Source organism: Odocoileus virginianus, chromosome 17 (genome assembly GCF_023699985.2).
Source record: "Odocoileus virginianus isolate 20LAN1187 ecotype Illinois chromosome 17, Ovbor_1.2, whole genome shotgun sequence".
NCBI lineage: Eukaryota > Metazoa > Chordata > Mammalia > Artiodactyla > Cervidae > Odocoileus > Odocoileus virginianus.
Window position 1 is genome coordinate 51,066,758 of NC_069690.1, and position 20,500 is coordinate 51,087,257.

At 53.5% G+C, this 20,500-nt stretch overlaps 1 long non-coding RNA gene across 1 annotated transcript in view; it reads right to left on the reverse strand.

The window, feature by feature from the left end:
• The window catches only part of LOC110134483 (uncharacterized), a 38,664-nt gene extending 23,941 nt beyond the window's left edge, over positions 1-14,723 (reverse strand). Inside the window, exon 1 of the long non-coding RNA XR_011492432.1 lies at positions 14,523-14,723. This is a non-coding gene — a long non-coding RNA (uncharacterized lncRNA). The remainder of the gene's footprint in view (positions 1-14,522) is intronic.
• Between the last annotated feature and the right edge of the window lie 5,777 nt (positions 14,724-20,500).

Below are 20,500 nucleotides of genomic sequence, written 5' to 3' on the forward strand. Positions count from 1 at the left end.
TGATTACTGTATGTTACGTAAGGCACCATCTCACAGCCTGGGGTGAGCACCACAGTCCCTCCTCCTGTGAGCTTCTTTGTGGGTTGTTTGAGCATCCTCATGGAATGGTGACTGGCTTCCCCAATAGCAAGTGAGCCAAAAGCCCATGATGGAAGAGGCAACACTTGATGACCCGTGCTGGAACTTACACCCTGCTACTTTGTCATATTCTGTTGGAGACAAAGACTCAGTGTGGGAGGGGCTACTGAGGGTGTGAATACCAGGAGCCTGGATCCCTGGGGCCATCTTGGAGAAAGGCCACCAGATGAAGGATAGCAGTGGGGACAGGGGCCAGTGGGAGCTTGGACAGGGATAGGGAAGTAAGCCCGTTGCACTTGAGAAGCCAGAGCATACTCCAAGGCCCTAAAGTGGGACACCACCTGGCTCCTTTATGAAGTGGTTCAGGGGATAAGCTGGGGGAAGGGAATCACAGCTCCCAGTCTTGTTTCTCCAGACACGGACGTGGACCCCTCTCCCGGGGAACTGAAGCCCTGCAGAGAGGGCAAGGGGAGGGGCATCCCATCTAGACCACCTACTTGCTGCATGGTTCTGGCTGGTAACTCCTTTCTCTGAGCTTCTGTCTCACGGCTCTCCACGTAGATCTGCTTATCTGCTCCCTCCCTCAACGTGGAGATGGGGGAACTGGGGAGGGGGAGATGGGTGGGGTAACATCTACTGTTAACATGTGCGGCTATGGGTGGCCCTCTACAACCTTCTCCCATCTACGCCCTGAAAGACTCTCAGGCTGGGTGTCCTCCACCCACAGGATCCAGAGGAGGAAACCGAGGCTCAGAGGTCCCGAGGTGAGTAGGGCGGAGACTGGGGAAGAAGACTCCTGCAGCCAGGGCCCCCCTCCCTGGGGGCCAGGGAAGGAAATGTTCCGGGGGGTGGAGGCTGGGAAGAGGGTTGGAAGCCCTGCCCAAGGCAATCTGAGACCCAGGTTCTGGTGCCTCCGCAGGCCTCTGGCTGCCAGCCTTCCCCCCATTGATCCAGGGAGTTCAGGCTCACATCTCTGGCTGCACAGGCTTCCTGGAGCCATGCTGCTGACTCCTTTGGGGCTGGCCCAACCTGGCTGCCGCAGGGAGGCCACCGGTGGAAGGAGGAAGGTGGTAGGCACCCCTAGAGCTGGCTGGATATTCAGATCTCCTCTGCCCACTAGAAGGCCCTGGACTCAAGGCCCTGGAAAAGGTCTGCTGACTTCAAGGAGGGGGTCCAGCAGGAGTGCTGAGGCCAGATTTGCACAGAGAGGAAAAGCTTGTGGACCTGGACGGAAGAACAGGATAACCTCCCGGTCAGGGAGAACGACTGTGCCCCAGGAGAGGATTCCTGAAGGCTGGCTGAGAGGAATGATATAGGAGGGGGCGCAGAAGTGAGGACACGCTGAGAAGTCCCCCTACAGGGCCCTGGGAGGTGGCTCCTGCCATGCCCTCTGGGCTCACTACCCAGGCTGAGTCCCTCCTGCACGGAGCCCTACCAGGTGCCACCAGAACATCCTCACCGCGGTCCCATGGGTGGGGTTATTCCCGCTCCTCGTGGACCAGCCCTGTGAGGTGGAGTCGCCCACTTCCCCACTCCCCGCAGAGTTGCAGATCCAAAATCTAACATGAAGGCTGACCTCTGGGAGGACCATGCTCACTGCTTCCCGTGTACGACCTCATCCAAACATGAGAACCAGGAAATTGGGAGATGGTGAAGGACAGGGAGCCTGGTGCGCTGCAGTTCACAGGGTTGCGAAGAGTCAGACACAACTTAGCCACTGAACAACAACAACAACAACAACAACAGATCCCATGTCATAGAAGAAAGATCCAGAGGCATCCAGTCACGTGCCCAGGTCCCCACCGCTCCTTGGTGCCAGGATCAACAACCAGCCATCTCAGCCAAAAAGTGGGAGCAACCCAAGTATCCGTAGATGGTTGACTGGATAAACAACATGATCTATCCATACAAGAGTCTCTTAGTCCAGGGGACTCTTAAAGAGGAAGGAAATTCTGACACACATGACAATAAGACTGACCTTGAAGATATTACGATCAGTGAAGTAAGCCAGTCACAAAAGGACAAATATTGTAGGATTGCACTTCATAGAGGGTGTTCAGAATAGTCAAATTCCCAGAGACAGAAAGGAGCATGGAGGTTTCCAGGGCTGGTGGGGAGGAGGATGGGCAGTTAGTGTTGATGGGGAGACTTCCAGCTGGGCATGATGAAGGGTTCTGGAGATGAACAGGGGTGAGGGTTGCCCAACGACATGAATGATACCACTGTACACGTAAAAACGGTTAAAGTGGAAAGTTTTATGTTCTGTACATTTTACCACACACAAAAAAAAAAGTTAAATAAAAACAAAAAACCCCAGGCAATGACCTCAGTGTCCATGGTGCAACCACCAGACTGCACAAAGCCGGCTGCGGGGTCCAAACCTTTGCTTCTCCCCATCCTCACGTCCCAGGGCTGGGGGGTGGGTAACACACTGGACCACAGGATCCCAGAAGCCAGGAGCCTTGAAGACATCCCGGGTCAAGCCTCAAGGGCAGCGGCCCTTTGGCGCCAATCGGATAGCGCACTGGGCAGCCAGGCCCAAATGGTCCCTCCCCTCCATGGATGCAGATCCAGAATCTAACATGAAGGCTGACCTCCGGGCAGGCCGTGCACATTGCGCCCCTTGGATCACCCCCACAGAGAAGACGGGGCACGCCCACGCTCTTCACACTCACCTACACACCCTGGGATGCCTCGGGCAGACACAGACCTGTGATCCCTGGTTTCGAGGCAGTGCACACACATAGGTCCCCTCCCCTAGGTCCCTGGAGCTTCCAGAACTGCACAGTGGAAAGGGGATCCTTCCCCCTCAGCTCCCCTCCCATCCCCCTGCCCACCTCAACCACTGCCCCAAATAAGAGCTCAAGTGACCCCACACACAGGCGCCAGGGCACCAGGCTCGAGGCAGGCCGGGGCCGAGACCTATACAGAGACTGCCTGGAAATAGGAGGGCAAAGAATGCAGTGGGCAGCTTGGCAGAGAGACAGACAAAGCTGCTGGGCTTCCAGGAACATGCTGGCCCTGCCCAGACCTCGCCCACCGGCCCAGGGACTCAGCCAATGGATGCTCGGTCCTGGGCTCCAGCCCCCTGGCCGCGCCCGGCCCAGCGCAGCTGCTACAGGCCCTCCTGGTCACCACTCCCTGCCCCCCGGTGACAACGGGACGGGAACTGGATCCCTGTCCTCTCAGGGTTCCAGCCATGCCGGGAAGGGGGTATCTTTAGCTTCCCTTCCTGGAAGCCCACTGGCGCCCGTCCCACCGTGGCCGGCCTCAGAGTCCAGGCCACCTCCCCCTCCAGCACCAGTTCCCTAGAAGAGGAGCGGCCACCCCAGAAAGCTCTGCTGGGCTGGCTCGTCCCCACCCGCCCCAGGACCCCGTACCCAGCCTGACCCCTGTCTACACCAGCCCTTCTCAAGCCCCATCTTGAAGCTGCTCACTCAGGGGAAGTGACCTAAACACACCCTGCCCCTGGTCTAATGCAAGGACCTTAAACAGCATCCAGGTGAGAAGGGAAGAGAACAGCCTGGGGTCACTACACATCGGGGCTGGACAAGGCCCCGGACTGTTCCCAACAACAGCAGTGCGTTTTCCTGGCAGTATGATCTGAATCACGACCTGAAAGATCTACCCATGAAGTGACCTGCGCACCTCCTGGTGTGGGGCAGGGCGAAGTCGGGGCGCGGCTTCGGGGAAAGTGGGAGTCCAGAAAGCAAAGGATAGGGAGGGGCACAGTCCCAAGGGCCATGGGGCTGCAGGGAGCAGCCAGAGGAGGAAAGGCTGGAGTCTCCAGAGGGGAGAAACAGCACCCGCCTGTGGGGCTTCTCGCAGGAAGAGGGCCTGGCAGACAGGTGATAAGGAGCTGAGTCAGCCACAGGGCGGAGAAGACCGGCTGGATCTCAAGCTGCAGGGTGGCCCTGGGGCCTTGAAACTGGCTGAGGGTGCAGTGAGCCCCTGGTCCGGGAATGAAACTGGGCAGGTCGGGCCTGGCCTCACTTCCCAGCCCTGAGAAGTCAGTCCACCTGGGATCCCTGGATCGTTAAACCAAGACCACAGTCCACTCTCATGCACCGGGACTGGGGTGAGGGAAGATTGAGAAAGTCAATGGGTCTGTGCCCCCTTCCCAGGGGCTTGTAGTGCGTGGGGGGAGGGAACGCACGGGGGCAGGTAAGAAGAGAAACAGCGAGCACCCAGTTAGCTGCAATGTGGGAGGGAGCAAGAAATATCAGAAAAAAAGGAGTAAAGGAAAATGCCTCCGAAGGTGAGCAAGTTTGCAGCTGGCTGAGGAGAAGCTCGGGAAGGCTGCAGGGAGGAGGCAGCACCAGAAGACCTGACGGGGTGAACGCAGAATGATGGGTGGCAGACAGGCGGGTCACGGGGTCGGGGGCACAGCGCATGAACAACATAAAGGGATGCAAGGTGTGCAAAGCTCATGCCTGTGATCTCAGCCACAAGCAACAACAGAGAGACTTAAGTCATAAAGATAGTCACTGGGCTTTTGTTTGTTTCTTTAAAATTATTTTTATTTTATACAATTTTAAAGGTTACACTGCATTTACAGGTATTACAAAACATTGGCTATATTCCCTTTGTGTATAATACATTCTCGTAGCCTCTCTTACAATAACCATTGTTTATATAACAAAAAAGTCCAGAGGTTACAGGTTCCGGAGCTGGTTAACAACTCAAGGATATTGGCAAGGGCTAAGTTCCTTCTGTCCTTCCATGCCACCAATTTAAGGTGACGAATCATCCTGTTGCCCAAGACTTTCCCAGTTTTAGTGCTGAAAGTCTTGCATCCTGAGAACGCAAACTCCAAACTTTCAGTTACTCTAGTATTGAAGATGTTGCTCGTCATGAGCACAATATAGTCGCCACAGCTCCAAGCATGACACCTTCATGAAATGACAGTGTATTGGGCAAGAAGAAATGGGATGCAAGCAAAGCATATTCTCCTTGGACTTCTCAGAATCCTGAAGAGACACTCCCCTCACATTTCATTGGCAGGCCCGAGTCTCATGGTCACCCTGGACCAATCGCTGGTATGACTGGCTAAGCCCCATTACTGTTCATCTCTGGGGCCAGGACTCTTATTAATGAGGAGGAAGACAGTATGGCTGCTTGGTGGCAGTCAATAGCATAAGGCCGGGTTGGACAAGTCACACTGGGGCACTTGGCCAGCTCCGAGCCCCAGCTCTGCCCTGTCGTCACAGGTTACCTGTGCTTGGTGAGTTTCATACTCCTCACCTGAGACTGGGGGAAACTAAGAGTCGTGTCCTTGCAGAGTCTTGGGAAGAAGAGTACTGAGTGCAGTGTCTGTCAAATAGGAAACAGGGTAGAGCTGGTGTCCAGGTAGACCAGCCATGCTCACCACTTTCAGTTCAGTTCCCCAGATGGCAGATGGTGCAGCACAGACCCCTATTCTGGGGCCTCAGTTTCCCCACCAGAGGAGAGTATACTGGATGGTGGGGGAGGGAGGGTCCAAGGGGAGCCTTGAATCTGCTCCACTGAATCCGGTTCTTTCTGCACAACTCTTTCTTTTATGTAGAATTATTTCTTGGAGGTGTTTTCCCAGAAGTGCAGATACTGAATCCAAGAGAATGGACTTTGAAATGATGCTTTATTTTAAATTATGTATGTAATAGATGATCCTTGTAGAAAGTCAGAAAATAACAGAGAAGCAGAAAAACAAATATTAAAAACTGCCTAGTTGACTTTCTGTTTTTGGAAAAAAGTAAATCATTTTGAAATGCAGGCCTATTTGGGGAAAGAAACGACTTGTGCCTCACCCAAGTCCTGATGGAGGCCTCCAATCTGGCTAATCAGGGAACCAAGGAGTCACCTTCTCGGGCTGAAGGAGGGAAAAGTCAGAGTGCTCTGGCCACAGTGGACTCAAGAAAGTGCCCAGAGGAAGGGAGGGGAGCAGGGTGTGAGAGACATAGGCTGGGCCCCTGGGGGACCCCCTGGGCAAAGCAGGGTCAAGGGAAGGCTCAGGGTTTCAATGGGGCTGAGAGAGCAGGTCTTGTGCTTACAGAGGGACTGGATGGTGGAGCAGAGCCATAGGGATCTGGAAAAGGAGGGTGATAGCAGAAGAAATGGAGTATCTCAAGGGACTTTCCTGGTGGTCCAGTGGTTAAGACAACTTCCACTGCAAGGGGCGTGGGTTCTATCCCTAGTGGGGGAAGATCCCGCACGCCGCACTAAATAAATAAAATGGTTAGTTAAAAAAATAAAAGATGGAGGTGGGGAGGCACCAGTGAGGCTGGAGCCCAGGGAGGGAGGGGAGAGAAGAGGCCGAATCCCACAAGGCCGGGGGAGCCCTGGGAAGGAGCTTGGGTTATTTCCCGGGTGTAACCTGTTGACTCTGAAGCCAAATAACAGAATAACCAAGTGCACAATCAGATCTGTATTTTAGGAAGACCTCCTTCCTGCCCTCGGGAGCAAACCCCAAGGGGAGTGAGGAAGGAGGACCCGTGGGAGGCCATGCTGGTTCTACCCCGAGAGGCGGAAGGACCAGGACCAGGGTGCGTGAGGAGGGGCTAACCTCTGGGTCTACCCAGAGGGTAGAGCTGGAGTCACTGCTGGACTGAACATGGGGTGCAAGAGGAAGATGGGGGTGGGGTGGGGGGTGTGAAGGACAAAGGCACTGTCTGGGACCTAATAACTGACACCATGGAGTTGCCTGGAAGACAATAGGAGGGGGCGAGAAGGGGAGCATGGTTAGAACAGTGGTACCAGGGGCTGGATGCTGACGGATGCGCAGGCTAGTTCCCTGTCAACACTGGACCAGCAACCCAAGCTCCACACCCAGTAGAGTGAAGCAGGTTGCTGTTTATTTTTTAATTAAAAAAAAAACAAAACTGAAATATAACATGCTGTGCTGTGCTTAGCCTCTGTCATGTCCAACTCTTTGCGACCCCATGGACTGTAGTCTGCCAGGCACCTCTGTCCATGGGGATTCTCCAGGCAAGAATACTGGAGTGGGTTGCCATGCCCTCTTCCAGGGGATCTTCCCGACCTAGGAATCAAATCGGGGTGTCCTGCACTGCAGGTAGAGTCTTTACCAGCTGAGCTACCAGGGAAGCTCGAAATATAAGATACATATAGGAAAATGCAGAAACCCCAAAGGTGCAGGCGGGTCAATTTTTAAATTTAGCATATCTGAACCAGCACTCAGGTCAACAGAACATCACCAGCCCTCCGGAAGTCCTCTAGAAACCTCTTCAAGATATTCATAACCCCTCCCTGAACTTGTAATGCTGTATTTGTTTTTCCTGTCTTTGGACATTTTCTTTTCCATGGATGGGATTATACAGTGTGAGCTCTTTTCTGCCTGGCTTCTTGGGCTAACATTGTGCTGAAGAGATCCGCCCATACTGATAACACAGGCCTTTGTTTGTTCTCATTGCTGGGTGGCTGGGCCAACATGGATTTATCCATCCTTCTCCCGCGTAGGTTCCGGCTGTTTCCACTTTCAGGTATTACAGGCAGTGTTGCAGAGAACATTCTAGTCCATGTCTGAGCGCATGCCTGGGAGTAGAATCGCTGGGTATGAGCATGTGCAGCTCTAGAAGGTACCAGGAGGCTGTTTCCAGAATGGTTATGTCGGTGTAGGTCCCACCAGCACCGTTTGAGAGTCCCATCTGCCCTAGATCTTCACCAGTGGGAGGGATCTCCTGTCTTTTTCACTGGAGCCATTCTTCATGGGGGGCGGGGGTGGGCAGGGCAGCGGTAGTACGCTGTGGATTTAATCTATGAGCCTTTGTTTGGCTTAGTAGCCTGTTTGCCACGTAGGCATCCTCGTTGCCAAGTGCCTCTCCGAATCTTTTGCCCATTTTCCTCTTGCACCCTCCTTTCCAATGTTTTGTTGTCATTCAGTTGCTCAGCCATGTTCAACTCTTTGGAACCCCATGGACTGTAGCCCGCCCTTCTCTGTTCATGGGATTTTCCAGGCTAGAACACTGGAGCGGATTGCCATTACCTTCTCCAGGGTATCGTCCCAATCCAGGGAAAGAACCTGCGTCTCCTACATGGAAGGGAAGCCCTTTCCAACGTTTAGGAGTTCATTTTTATGGAAATTTTATATTATTATTATTATTTTTTTAACAGTGCCCCTCAGCATATAGGATCTTAGTTCCCTAACCAGGGATGGAATTTCTGCCCCCTGCAGTGGAAGTGCAGAGTCGTAACCACTGGACCACCAGGGAAGTCCCTAGGAGTTCCTTCTACATTCTTTAAAAGACAATCTGGGACTTTGACAATTGGGTCCAGTGCAGTGGTCTCCTTACACTCAGCGGTTTGTCTTTTGCTCTCTCACTAGCCAGGCACAGGCTAGGGAGGGCTCTGGAACTTCAGCACCTCTCCAAGATGCCCACCAGGCCTCCTGAGAATATTCCATCTGAATGGAACAGTGAACTTGCCAGGCAAGCAGGTCCAAGGTCCCTGAGCCCCAGCTCTCCCTGGAGGGAAGCCCTCTAACCCTCTTCGTAGAAACCTCATAGAGATTCTGGGATTGCTATCATCTCTAGCTCGGCGAGTGTGTGTCCATCTGGAATGTACCCAGAAGAGGAGATGGGGTCCAGGCTCAGGCCTGAGCACGTCCCAGCTCCTCCCCTGCAAGCACCTGAGCGGTAAGCCTGGCTGGGCTTTCTGTATGCCCTTTCCTGCCCTTCCCCTTGCCTGCTCACTCCCTGTGACAATTTCACCCCGGCAGGGTTTCTGTCTCCTCACACCTCCCTACCCTCTTCATTCACAAATGAACCCCAAACTGAATCCATCCCCATGGCCACCCAACCTCCACAGCAGCCGGGCCACCCTTGCACCATGAGCGGGACCCTCCCCAGTGCAGGTCCTCTCTCAGGCCCGGATGTCCCTTCTCCCTTCTCATGGTCACCTCCCCAACAGTCTTCCCACTATCTCCCCCCAAACCTTTGCTGCCACCCACCCCCGGACCAGCCACGCTGGGCTACCTCCTGTCTCTTAATCCCTCTCTGGACCCCACACACTGCTCCTTCCTGTCTCTGCACTCTGATCCCTATGCACCCCCTCAACCCCAGCAACGAAATATCTCGAAATCAGCATCTGTGTTCCCCCCAGCATCTCTTTGGTCTACTCAGGCTGCCTCGTGTCCTCACTGCACTTGTCAAGGTCGCCAAAGAGCCAGCTCTTCGTCCCATCCTAGTCCCATAGGTCTGCAGCAGCATCTGACTCCACTGGTCCCGCCCTCCCCTCAGACCCACACCCGCTCCCAGGGCTTTTCCCTTTCACATCAAGCAATTCTCCGCGACGTCAGCTGGCTGTCCTACAATTTAACTCAATTCTGACGCTGTCTGCCGAGAGATCTCACAGGTTAAGGGCTCAGTCCCACGAGACTAACCCCCAGTTCAGATGCCAATCATACGCAGTAGGTTCCCCGGGGTCACCCACAAATTCTGTTTCCATGACCTCCTCCCCCTTGGATTCGATTATTCATCAGAACAGCTCGCAGAAGTCAGGGAAACACTGACATTTACCGGTTTATTATACAATGGATGGATGGGTGTGTCAGTTACTCAGTCGTGTCTGACTTTTTGCAACCCCATGGACTGCAGCCCATCAGGCTCCTCGGTCCGTGGGATTCTCCAGGCAAGAATACTGGAGTGGATTGCCATTTCCTTCTCCAGTGGATCTTCCCAACCCAGGGATCGAACCCAGGTCTCCCGCATGCCAAGCAGATTCTTTGCCATCTGAGCCGCCAGGGAAGCTTTATTACACAGAAAATGACAGGAAAGGACACAGAAGGACAGCAAACGGAGAGGCACACACCGTGAGGTCTGTGAGGTTGGAAGGGTGGCCAGCACAGGAGCGTCTGTCACCCTTGGGTGGTCACAACCTCGGAGCTCTCCAGACCTTGCCCTTGGGGGGGTTTTCCGGAGGCTCCCTCACACAGCCATGATGGATCATTCACTCCATTCCCAGCCCCTCTTCCCTTCCCGGAGGGTGGAGGATGGGCCATACATTCCTGGTTCCCAGTGGCTAATCATGGCCCGGTCTTTCTGGTGACCAGTCCCCAGACAGAGTCGCCTGGGTCACTATCACCCAGGAAATTCCAAAGGCTTGAGGAGCTCTGTGTCAGGAATTGGGGTCACAGACCAAACATTAGAACAAAAGATAATCTGAGTGCTCTTATCACTTAGGAAATTACAAGGGTTTTAGGCACTCTGTGCCAAGAACTGGGGTCAAAGACCACCACATATAATATCACATAATATATAGTACTACTAATACATACATATATATATATATATTACTTTGCACAGACTCCCTTCAGCATTTCTTTTTTTTCCCCTTTTTTATGGCTGCACCTTGCTGTTTGTGGAAGCTTAGTTCCCCGACCAGGGATCGAACCTGGGCTCCTGGTGGTAAAAGGGCCAAGTCCTAACCACTGGACAGCCAGGGAATTCCCATCCCCTCCCCATTTCAAACACTATAACAGTGAAGACAGACCCGGAGAGCAGCATTCTCTCATAACGGTACAAAGTACAATGCATGGGAGGTGCCTCTACTCTAGCGCTCCCCAGGGTTTCCCACGAGCTCAGTTCAGGGCCAGCATCACCATCCAGGAGGCTGACCCCTAAGAGTGTGTGTTTGGGCATTGGCATGGCAACCCAGCCGGTACCCACGACTGGCCTGCTTTCTGGGATATTCTCCCCATTTAAGGAGTGAGGTCCCGTCCTGTGGTCACACGCAGGGGACGTCAGCCAGGGCCCAGGCTGACGGCCGAGATTGGCACACACTTTGCCACTTTGGTGCCGTGTCCCAGGAACCTGGCAGGACAGGCTCCAGTGCCCACCATTCCCACGTTCCCAGCTGCGCCTCATCCACGAATGGCCACGGCTCCAGGTTCCTCCCCCAGCCCCGGGGGAGTCCTCTTTGTGGTGTACACTCCGTCTGCCTCCTGGACCACTGATGGTCCCTCAGTGACCACTTGAAGGCCTCCATTCCTTGGAGCACCCCAGGAACCTCTCATGCCCTCCTTGGACACATCACCACCTGTGTCCATCTCACCCCTATGAGGTTGCCCTGAGGTCCAGGTTAGGATCAAGTAGGACAAGCCTGTGTGGACTTAAAGGCCCTCTGGCAGAGGGACCCTGGAGAGATGTAGCCTGAAGCAAGGGCTTCCAGTGTGCGCTTCCCAATAGAGACAGCAGAGAATTCTTGGTGCGGGTTTGGCGCATGTTGGGACTTGGTGCACATTGAGTTGGGAAATAACTGACCCAAGACCAAGGGTAGAAAGGTCAGAAAAGCAAAATGGCAGATCTGAGGTCAATATTAGTACTCTCTTGAGTCAGAATGTTCCAGAAATTAAGAGGGCTGCCTCCGCCAGCAACAGGCTCCCCATAGAAAGAGACTGTCTCCTCCTGGGAATACAGGGTCTGCAAGGATTCTCTGGACCTCAGGGACATGAAAAACCAAGTCCTCCTAGCTTAAACCTCAAGAAGCAGCAATCCATGGTCCTGGGAAGGCTCCTCCACCAGAGGGACGGCCCTGAGAGGTGCCCACTGCCTGGGATCCCGCTCCATCCTGCCAGGCTCTCCCGTGTGACGGAAAGAGGCCTTTAAGCTGCTCCAGGGCTTGTGCTGCTAGGTCCAAACCCAACAGAAAAGGAGCACATCTAGTGCCAGCTAAAGAAAACGTCCAGAATTGACATCTCATGGGGCCCATCTGGCCAGAGTTGGGATCTCTGTCCTGAATTACTGTGGCCAAGGGGCTGAGGCATTAGTAAACTGGCTTAAACCAATCAAGGCTCACCCCTGGGGGTGGAGTTGGGTCCACGGGGGAAGTGGATAGTGGGGAGGAAAGCAAGAAATGTCCACTCTAAGAGGGGGCTGGGGGGCCAAACTTCTAGGATTATAAGCACAACAGGATACCTGGAGCAGCACTCTGTGTCCATAGGCTAAGTTGCTTCAGTCGTGTCTGACTCTCTGTGACCCTGCGGACTATAGCCTGCCAGGCTCCTCTGTCCATGGGATTCTCCAGGCAAGGATACTGGAGTGGGTTGCCATTCCTTTCCCCAGGGGATCTTCCCAACCAGTGACTGAAACTGCATCGCATCTCCTGCATTGGCAGGTGGGTTCTTCACCACTAGTGCCACCTGTGTCCATATAATAGGGGTTTAATGAATGGTTGTTGAATGAATAAATGAAAGAAAGGAAGGACAGAAGGGAGCAAGGAAGCAAATAAGGGGGCAGGGGAGAGAGGGAAGAAAGGGCATGTGGCTGATGCGGACAGATTAAGAGTAGAGAGTCCCTGGGACTTCCCTGGTGGTCCAGTGGCTAAGACCCTGTGCTCCCAGGGCAGGGGGCTCAGATTCGATCCCTTGTCAGGGAATCAGACCCCACATGCTGCAACTAAGAGTTCAAATGCCGCACTGAAAAGATGTTGCATGGCATCACTAAAGAACTGACGGCCAAATAAATAAATAATAGAAAAAAAATTAGTGGAGGGTCCCAGTGGCAAGGAGAGAGTTCCTGCTGAGCAGCGGCTTCGGCCTGCTCTTCCCTGGGGGAAGCCAAGCCAAAGGCAGAGAGTGAAGCAGGAAGGCGGCAGCCGGGGAAGGCAACTGCTCAGACCACTGGGCTGTGGTGCGGGGCCCCAGCGGAGCCGGCAAAAGCGACCTGCAGATGCGGTGCGCTGACGGGGCTGCTCCCGGGAGCCGGAGCCGTGGCCCGACATTCCTCTGACTTCCTTCCTGGCAAACTTGGCAGACAGGAGGTGGACTCTTGAATCAGAGAGGGGTGGGGCAGGTGTAAGAGACACCCCAGCCAGGCTGCTGTGGGGGGAGACCCGGTGGGGGATGGGCTCCATTCCCTCTTAGTCCGGGACCTCAGCGCAGGGCAGGCCTGTAACAGGCGAGGACCCGCGGCACCTGAGGAGGCCTCCGGGACCCCAGCTGGACCTCAGAGAGCCTCCCGCTCCGGCCGCTCTCCCGGCCAGGACACGGCCTGTTCCCAGAACACTGCCTGCCCCAGAGGCCATTCACCCTGGGCGGTCAGGCTCAAGGGCAGGGGCCCAGCCCAGGAGCCAGGGGTGAGAACTGAAAGGTGCCAGCTGGAAGGCCCTGCGTGCCCACTCGGGCTGCCAGAGGGGGATGCCAAGGGTGCTCAGGGACGCGGGCCTGCAGGCGACTGAACTGACTGAGGAGAGCCGGACGCCAAATGGGGAGCACTCAGGCAGTGGCACTGCACGTGGGCCTCGGGGCTCCCCCAGGGTGAACTAGAGGGGTCTGGGAGGACCGAGATCCCCGCTCACGACTTAGGATGGCCGAGTCTGAGCTCAGAAATGGCACCACTGTGATTGGGGGACCCAGAGGTCTCCCACTTCCAGCTCTGGTTTAGGGGGAGCAACCGGCCAGTACTCCGAGTCGCGTGTAGGCCCGAGAAAGGAGGCGGGGCGCTCCCGAAGCCTGGGGAGGACCTGCTCCCCTGTGCCATTCGTCTTTTTCTCACGAAGGCGGCTCCTGCCTGCTGGACCTGATGACTCAGGAACAGAGACAGGAGAGCTGGCCTGGCTGCCACATGTGCAGGGCCCTGGGGTCAGAAAGTATTGAGAATTCCAGGAGGGTGACAGCAAAGCATTCAGCCTGGCGCAGGGTCCTTCTGAGCACAGCCAGAGGGAACAGGAGGAGAAAAGTCCATGGTGGGGGAGCAAGGACGTGACAGTGAGCAACTCAGGGGCACATGTGATACAGAGCAAGGCCCTGAGGCCACATGCCAAGGGGCCTAACAAGCCCTGGAGTCTGCCTCCCTGCACATCCTGTGTCTCAGTTCAGCCTCTGAATCACGCCCCTCCCACCCCAGAGAGCTATCCTCAGTCCCATCTCTCGGAGGGGAAGCCAGACTTGGAGGTGCAGAGACTTGCGAAGGGGCAAAGAGCTGTCTCTGTCTCGGGTCTGTACTCCCCTCCCCAGAGCTGTGGGCCCTAAGCCCTGACTCCCCCGCCCTAGATTCAAACATCAGCTCTGGCCTTTCCATAGCTCTTGTGTCAAGTTACTCCGACTCTCTGGGACTCAGTTTCTTCGTCTGAGAAATGGATCTTATCTGAATAGCTCCTACTCTCCATAGGGTTATTTCTTATAATATGCAGAATGCTTAGCACAGCACAGGCAGATTCGTCGCCATCTGAGCCACCAGGGAGTCTTCATTATACAGGAAAGGACACAGATGGAAGCAAACGGAGAGATGCGCACAGCGTGAGGTCTGGGAGGGTCGTCAGCACTGTCACCCTCGCGGTGGTCACAACCTAGAAGCCCTCCAGGCTCTGCACTTTGGGGATCTTTCTGGAGGCTCCCTCACGCACCCATGATGGATCATTAACTCCACTCCCAGCCCCTCTTCCCTTCCCGGGGGATGGAAAAAGCCCCCCTACCCCCCGTACGTGTCCTCCATTCGACCCATTGTGGTTCTTACCTGCTGAACTTCCTGCCCGGGTGCTGGCTCCCACCACACCTCCTAGCTTCTAAGTAGGTCCCGCTGCCATCCAGTAAACAGACCTCCACCCGCAGGAAGCCAGGCCGCTGCTCACTGCCCAGATAAGAGACACACACACACACTTTCTTCCACCTGCAGGAAGCCAAGCCACTGCCCACCACCCAGGTAGGACACACACACACACACACACACACACACACACACACATTCTCCTGTGCCAGGCAGTTGCACCCAGTGGCTTTGGAGGATCCCAAGCTGGGCTGTGAAGGTCTCCCTCTAGTGGCCCCAGAAACAACAGCTGCTGGCTTGTGCCTGATGCCGAACCCTCAGCAGAGGCAGCAGGACCGGGCTTGACCCTGGGGCTGCAGCGGAGGGGCCCCAGCTCCCTCCCAGTGCCCAGTCCAGTCTGGCCGGATGCCAGCATTCTGCACGTTCATTCATCTGCATGGTGGGAACCTACACTTTCCAGCAGCAGCCCAAACCCAGGCTCAAATCTCAGAGCAGAAGGACAAGCCTAGAGTCCCAGGCTGGGTGGGGAGGTGGGGGGTGGTGGTGGGAGGAGGGGGCAGAACAGCTTGCTAGCAGATGCAGAGGGCCACCCAGGATCACACCAGCTCTGGAGCATCAGAGGGAGGAGTACGGTGGCGGTGGCGTGGCGTGCGGGATGGCGTCCCACAGCCCGACAGGAGAGAAGAAAGGAGGGAAAAGCTGGCAGCCCCTGGAGGCCAGAAACAGGAATGTTGGGAACTCTAGGCAGCTGGGCTTTGCTGGAATGGAAAGGAGGCTGGGGGCACAGGGCAGGAAGAGATTGGCTGGGAGGAGTGGAGTTGCTGCCACACCGAGTGGGCACAACATGGACAGTGAATGAAAACGAGTGGCTTTGCCATCCTTGTATCACACGCGTGCCTCCTCCCTTCCTGACAACAGATTCCAAGGCACCTTCTCCCAACCTGCTGACTCAGACTCAGCAGGAAAGAAAGCCATGTGATAACCAGCAGACCAGGGAACTCAGAGATCAAATCTGGAAATCATCTGGTTCCCCGAGGCACTGTTGAATTGCCCGGGCAGGCCCTAGGCCCAAGATGCTAAGGCCTCCAGATTCCAGAGCAGAAGGTACGCGGCGGCACTCTGGGGACTCGGGAGAGAACTAATTCAGGCTCTGGTGACCTCAGCCACTCCCACACTCTCTGGGCCTCTGGTCCCACTCGAGAGGAGGCACTCTGTCCCCAGTCTGCTCTAAAGGTGCTGGTGGACACAGACTGAGGCCCAGACCGGGGACCTGCAGCTCCTGCCTTCAGCACGTAGCAGTCACTTGTCCAGACAGCACTCCTTGCCTCTCTGAGACTTGGCACAGCCACATGGGACCATAAAAGCCTACAGGCTCTTGTGAGAACTTTTTTCCCCTCTTCTTTTAAGAAAACTGTGGTAAAATACACAGCCCATAAAAGTTGCTGTTTGAACCATATTTAAGTGTCTTAATTCAGTAGCATTACATGCCTTCACACTGTTGTGCAAACATCACCACCATTAATTTCCAGAACTTTTGCAACTTCCCAAACAAAATCTCTATCCCCATTTAACACTAAGTCTCCACTGCCCCCCTCCCTCAGCCCCTGGTCTACTTTCTGTCCTTAATGAATGTGACTGTTCTAGATATCTCATAGCTCTCGTCCTTTTGTTAGAGGCAGATTTCACGGGGTACAATGCCATCAAGATTCATCCATGTTGCAGCCATGTCAGAATTTCTATCGTTTTCAAGGTCAAATAGCATTCCATTGTACGGATGGACCACATGGTCCTCCGGGGTCACCTCTTATTTGATCCCATCCATGGGGCTGGTGCTTCTCAATGTGTCCATCTTACATCCCGACTGACAATAAAAATAATGATGATGATGGGACTCCCCTGATGGTCCAGTGGCTAAGACTTTGAGCTCCCAATGCACAGGGACCAGGTTCAATCCCTGGTCAGGGAACTACATCCTTCATGCTGCAACTTGCTTCCCAGGCAGCCTAGGAAATAGTTACTTCATCCCTTTTAAGTCACCCAGGGAACCCTAACTGCTAGGCTGGGTCCTGACCCTGCCAGTCCCATCAGGGGAGACACAGAGAGACCACTTCTTCCGAGAAACAGATCCCGTGTGCTGCAACTAAGACCCAACACAGCCAAATAAATAAATTACAATTTTTAAAAATGATGATGATGATATTTTTTGAGTTGACCCCTCAAAATATGTCTACCCAGAAGCTGTGAAAGTGACCTTATTTGGACAAAGGTTCTTTGAGGATGCAATTAAGTTAAGGATTTTGAATGAGGTCATCTGGATTAGGGTGCAACCTACATCCAGTGACACATATCCTGAGAGAGGAATGGGATGGCGGAGTAGAAGGACCTTGAGCTCACCTCCTCTCACGAGCACATCTAAATCACAACTAACTGCTGAACCAGCATTGAGAGAAAAGACTGTAACCTACCGAAAAAGATATTCTACATCCAAAGTCATAAAGAACAAAGCACAGTGACAAGTATCCTTAAAAGAGAAAACAAGAAACTCCTTTGGTGGTCCAGCAGCTACAACTCTGTGCTCCCAATGCAGGGGGCCCAGATTCGATCCCTAGTCAAGAAACTAAGATCCTGCATGCCAAAAAAATAGGGAAAAAAAAAGAGAAATCACAATGTCAGGTATCCTTATAAGAGACAGACGGAGACTGAAGATGCAGAGGCAGAGAGACCTGAGACCACAGAAGGGGAACAGAAGAGGGATGTGGCCTCTTCTAAGCAACCCCTGGGACACCAGAGGCTGGGAGAGATGAGGCAGAATGCTCGCCTGGAGCCTTCAGAGGGAGCGCAACCCTGCTGACACCTTGATTTCAGACTTCTGGCCTCCACAACCATGGAGAATCAATTTCCATTGATAAAAGCTGCCCAATTTGTGGTAGTTTGTTCCGACAGCCCCAGAAAACCAATACAGGGATTGTCCAAAGACAGGCCATTGCAAGCCTTCAAGACCAACCCTTCTATTTAATAAGCCGGTGTTTTTGTTCCCATTTCACAGGCCATTGAGGCTCTGAAATGTTCAGTAAGTTGCTCTTCAGGCAGCCTGGGAAGAAGTTGCTTCATCCCTTTGAAGTCCTCCTGGGAACCCTAACGGCTCAGCTGGGTCCTGACCCTGCCTGTGTCATCAAGGGAGACAGAGAGAGCGCTTCTTCCGAGAAGGATGTCTTATGTGTTTTACAAGCATTCGGTTATTATGTTTACTATTTACCGCCAGTTTTGGGGACATAAAATTGCAGCTGTATTGTGGGGAGTAAATTTTATTTCCAGGGCTTTAAAACACAATGTCCTCATTAGTAGCTGAATATTGTCATAATTCTGAAGAATATAAATTTTACTGTAATAATAACTGTAAAATACCAAGAACCCATTGCATCAAACTTTGGGGGGGAATAAATGTTACTTCTGGGCCCCCAAACACAAATAATTCCACTCTGGCTGCAAAGAAGCCTCATACTGGAGAGTATAAAATGTGCTGGGTAGGTAACTATAAAGCACCAACACCAAGGGAATATTTAAAAACTGCAGTGGTGTGACTGGGAATCCATTTTATGCCTCTGACACAAATGTAACAAATGATTCCCTTTGTAGTTAAATTTTCAATCATCCTGCTGACAAGAATTTTTTCCTGCTGCCATTGTGAAGCTATAAAAGGCAAAAATAAAAAGTCATTTCAGCTCCGGGAAAGGGAGAATGATAAAAATGCAGCTTCCCTGCAAGAAATCTATGGAGTGGATGGGACTAGGGTTGCAAGATAAAAGACAAGATGCTCAGGGGATTCCCTGGAGGCCCAGTGGTTAAGAACCCTCCTGCCAATGAAGGGGACACCGGTTTGACCCTGGTCCGGGAACCAAGACCCCACAAGCTGTGAGGCAACTAAGCCTGTATGCCGCAACTACTGAAGCCTGTGTACTCCAGAGCCCATGCTCTGCAACAAGAGAAGCCACTGCATCGAGAGAAACTGGAGAAAGCTGCAACTAGAAAATGCCTGCGCATTTCAGGTGAATAATGAATAACTATTAGCAAAAGTATATCCCACACATCCCACACATTTATCCTACAAAATGCTGTTTATCTGAAATTCACATTTAACTACACACGGTCTCTTGGTTTATTTTACTAAATTTTGGCAACTTTTGGTGAGACCAAAGAACAAGAATGAATTTCCACCCCTCACAAGTGAATTCTTTTTAAAAAATTATTTTACTTATTTATTTTGGCTGCACTGGGTCTTCATTGCAGCACACGGGTTTCTCTAATTTTGGCATGTAGGAATCTTAGCTCCCCCACTAGGGATCAAACCCCAGCCGTTTCTGCATTGGGAGCGCAGAGTCTTAATCACTGGACCACCAGGGAAGTCCTCGTAAGTGAATTCTCAATGTGAATAAATGCTGTGATGCCAGGAAACACTCACAGGAGCAGGTGTTTGAAGGTGGCCAAGCAGGTGTTCTTGGTCTCAGTGGGTTTAACCATGTCCCCAAGCTTTGAGTGAGGAGCAGCTAGGGGTGCTCAGGGGGCATCAACATAGCCTTGGCTCCAATCGTTTAGGTACAGAGGTAAACGGTAAAGAGAAGGTTGGATAGCATCACCGACTCAATGGACATGAGCAAACTCCAGGAGATGTTGAAGGACAGGGAAGCCTGGTGTGCTGCAGTCCACAGGGTCGCAAAGAGTTGGACATGACTGAGTGACTGAACGACTGAATAACAAAGAGAAGACGTGTGACCTTGATCAGGATTTAGAGACAGATTTCATTCAAGCCTCCCAACTGTGATGGGGAGTGGGGGTGTGCTGACTGCTGTTTCACAAAAGGAAAGTGTAAGGACCCTCAGCTCAGTCTCACAGGGGACCTCTCCCCTTGACTGCAGGGTGAGGCTTCGCGATGAGCCTGGTAACTTTGGAGGCTGCACCCTCAGTCCTGAGAGGCTTTGCAACCAGACTTCAGAGCCACTTGAGAAAACCGGCCTCAGGATTTTCGGAGCAGGGGCTGCTTTGCGGTCAAAAGTTGCATGATCCAGTTTTGATCAGTCACTCATTCGCCAAGCCCAGTAGCAAATGGTTTTTGGTTGCTGCAAAAAAATCCACTTTCAGAGGTGGCCAGCTTTTCCCCCTTCCAACAGGTGGAAGTTAGGAGAGGTGAACCCCAGGGACCCCAGAAAAGGCTCTCCAAGAGGGCTCCAGGGACAAGCTCCCAGGCCGCTCTTCCCTGTGAGGGCCTGACTTGGGGTTCTGCTTAGTTTGGCCGTGGTGTTTCCAGCAGTGTGTGGATGGCAGCATTGAAGGACAGCCACTGGTCCGAAGAGCTCAGTGAAGACACCCTCCCTCCCCCGGGACCGCCTATGTCCCCACTTTCCACTTCAGGTTGCATCCACAGGCTCGTGTGCTTCTATGGCACCCATGTCGCTGGACACACAAGTCTCTGCTTCTGCTTTGGGGCTTTGTTTAATGTAAACAACATGGAAATGTAATATTCCCCAAACGGACCCAGAAGCCAACCGCTTCTCAGCACCTCCACTGGCACCATTGCATACCACTGCGTCTCTGGCCAGGTGACCACTGTCTCTACTCAATGGCCCCCTGACCCCCAATCAGGATCTCCCTGTGGCCCCCAGGTGACCTACAAGGCCAACTCCCACCCCGTCGCCTCCCACCTTCCTGCTGGGTCCTCAGGTGTCCTGCAGTTCTGGGAACACATGCCCAGCAGCCATTGTTCCCCAGGGCCCTTGCTCCAGCTGCCCCCCAGGTTTCCTATGTGGCTCAGCCCTCTCTGCCTCAAGGCCTGGTTCAGTCACTGGGCCGGGTGCCGCTTCAGAGGACCCTGGAACTTTATAACCCTGCCCCAACCCCCTTCCTCATCCACTTAATCTGCTCTCCTTTTTCCTTCAGATACACTGGAATCCTTA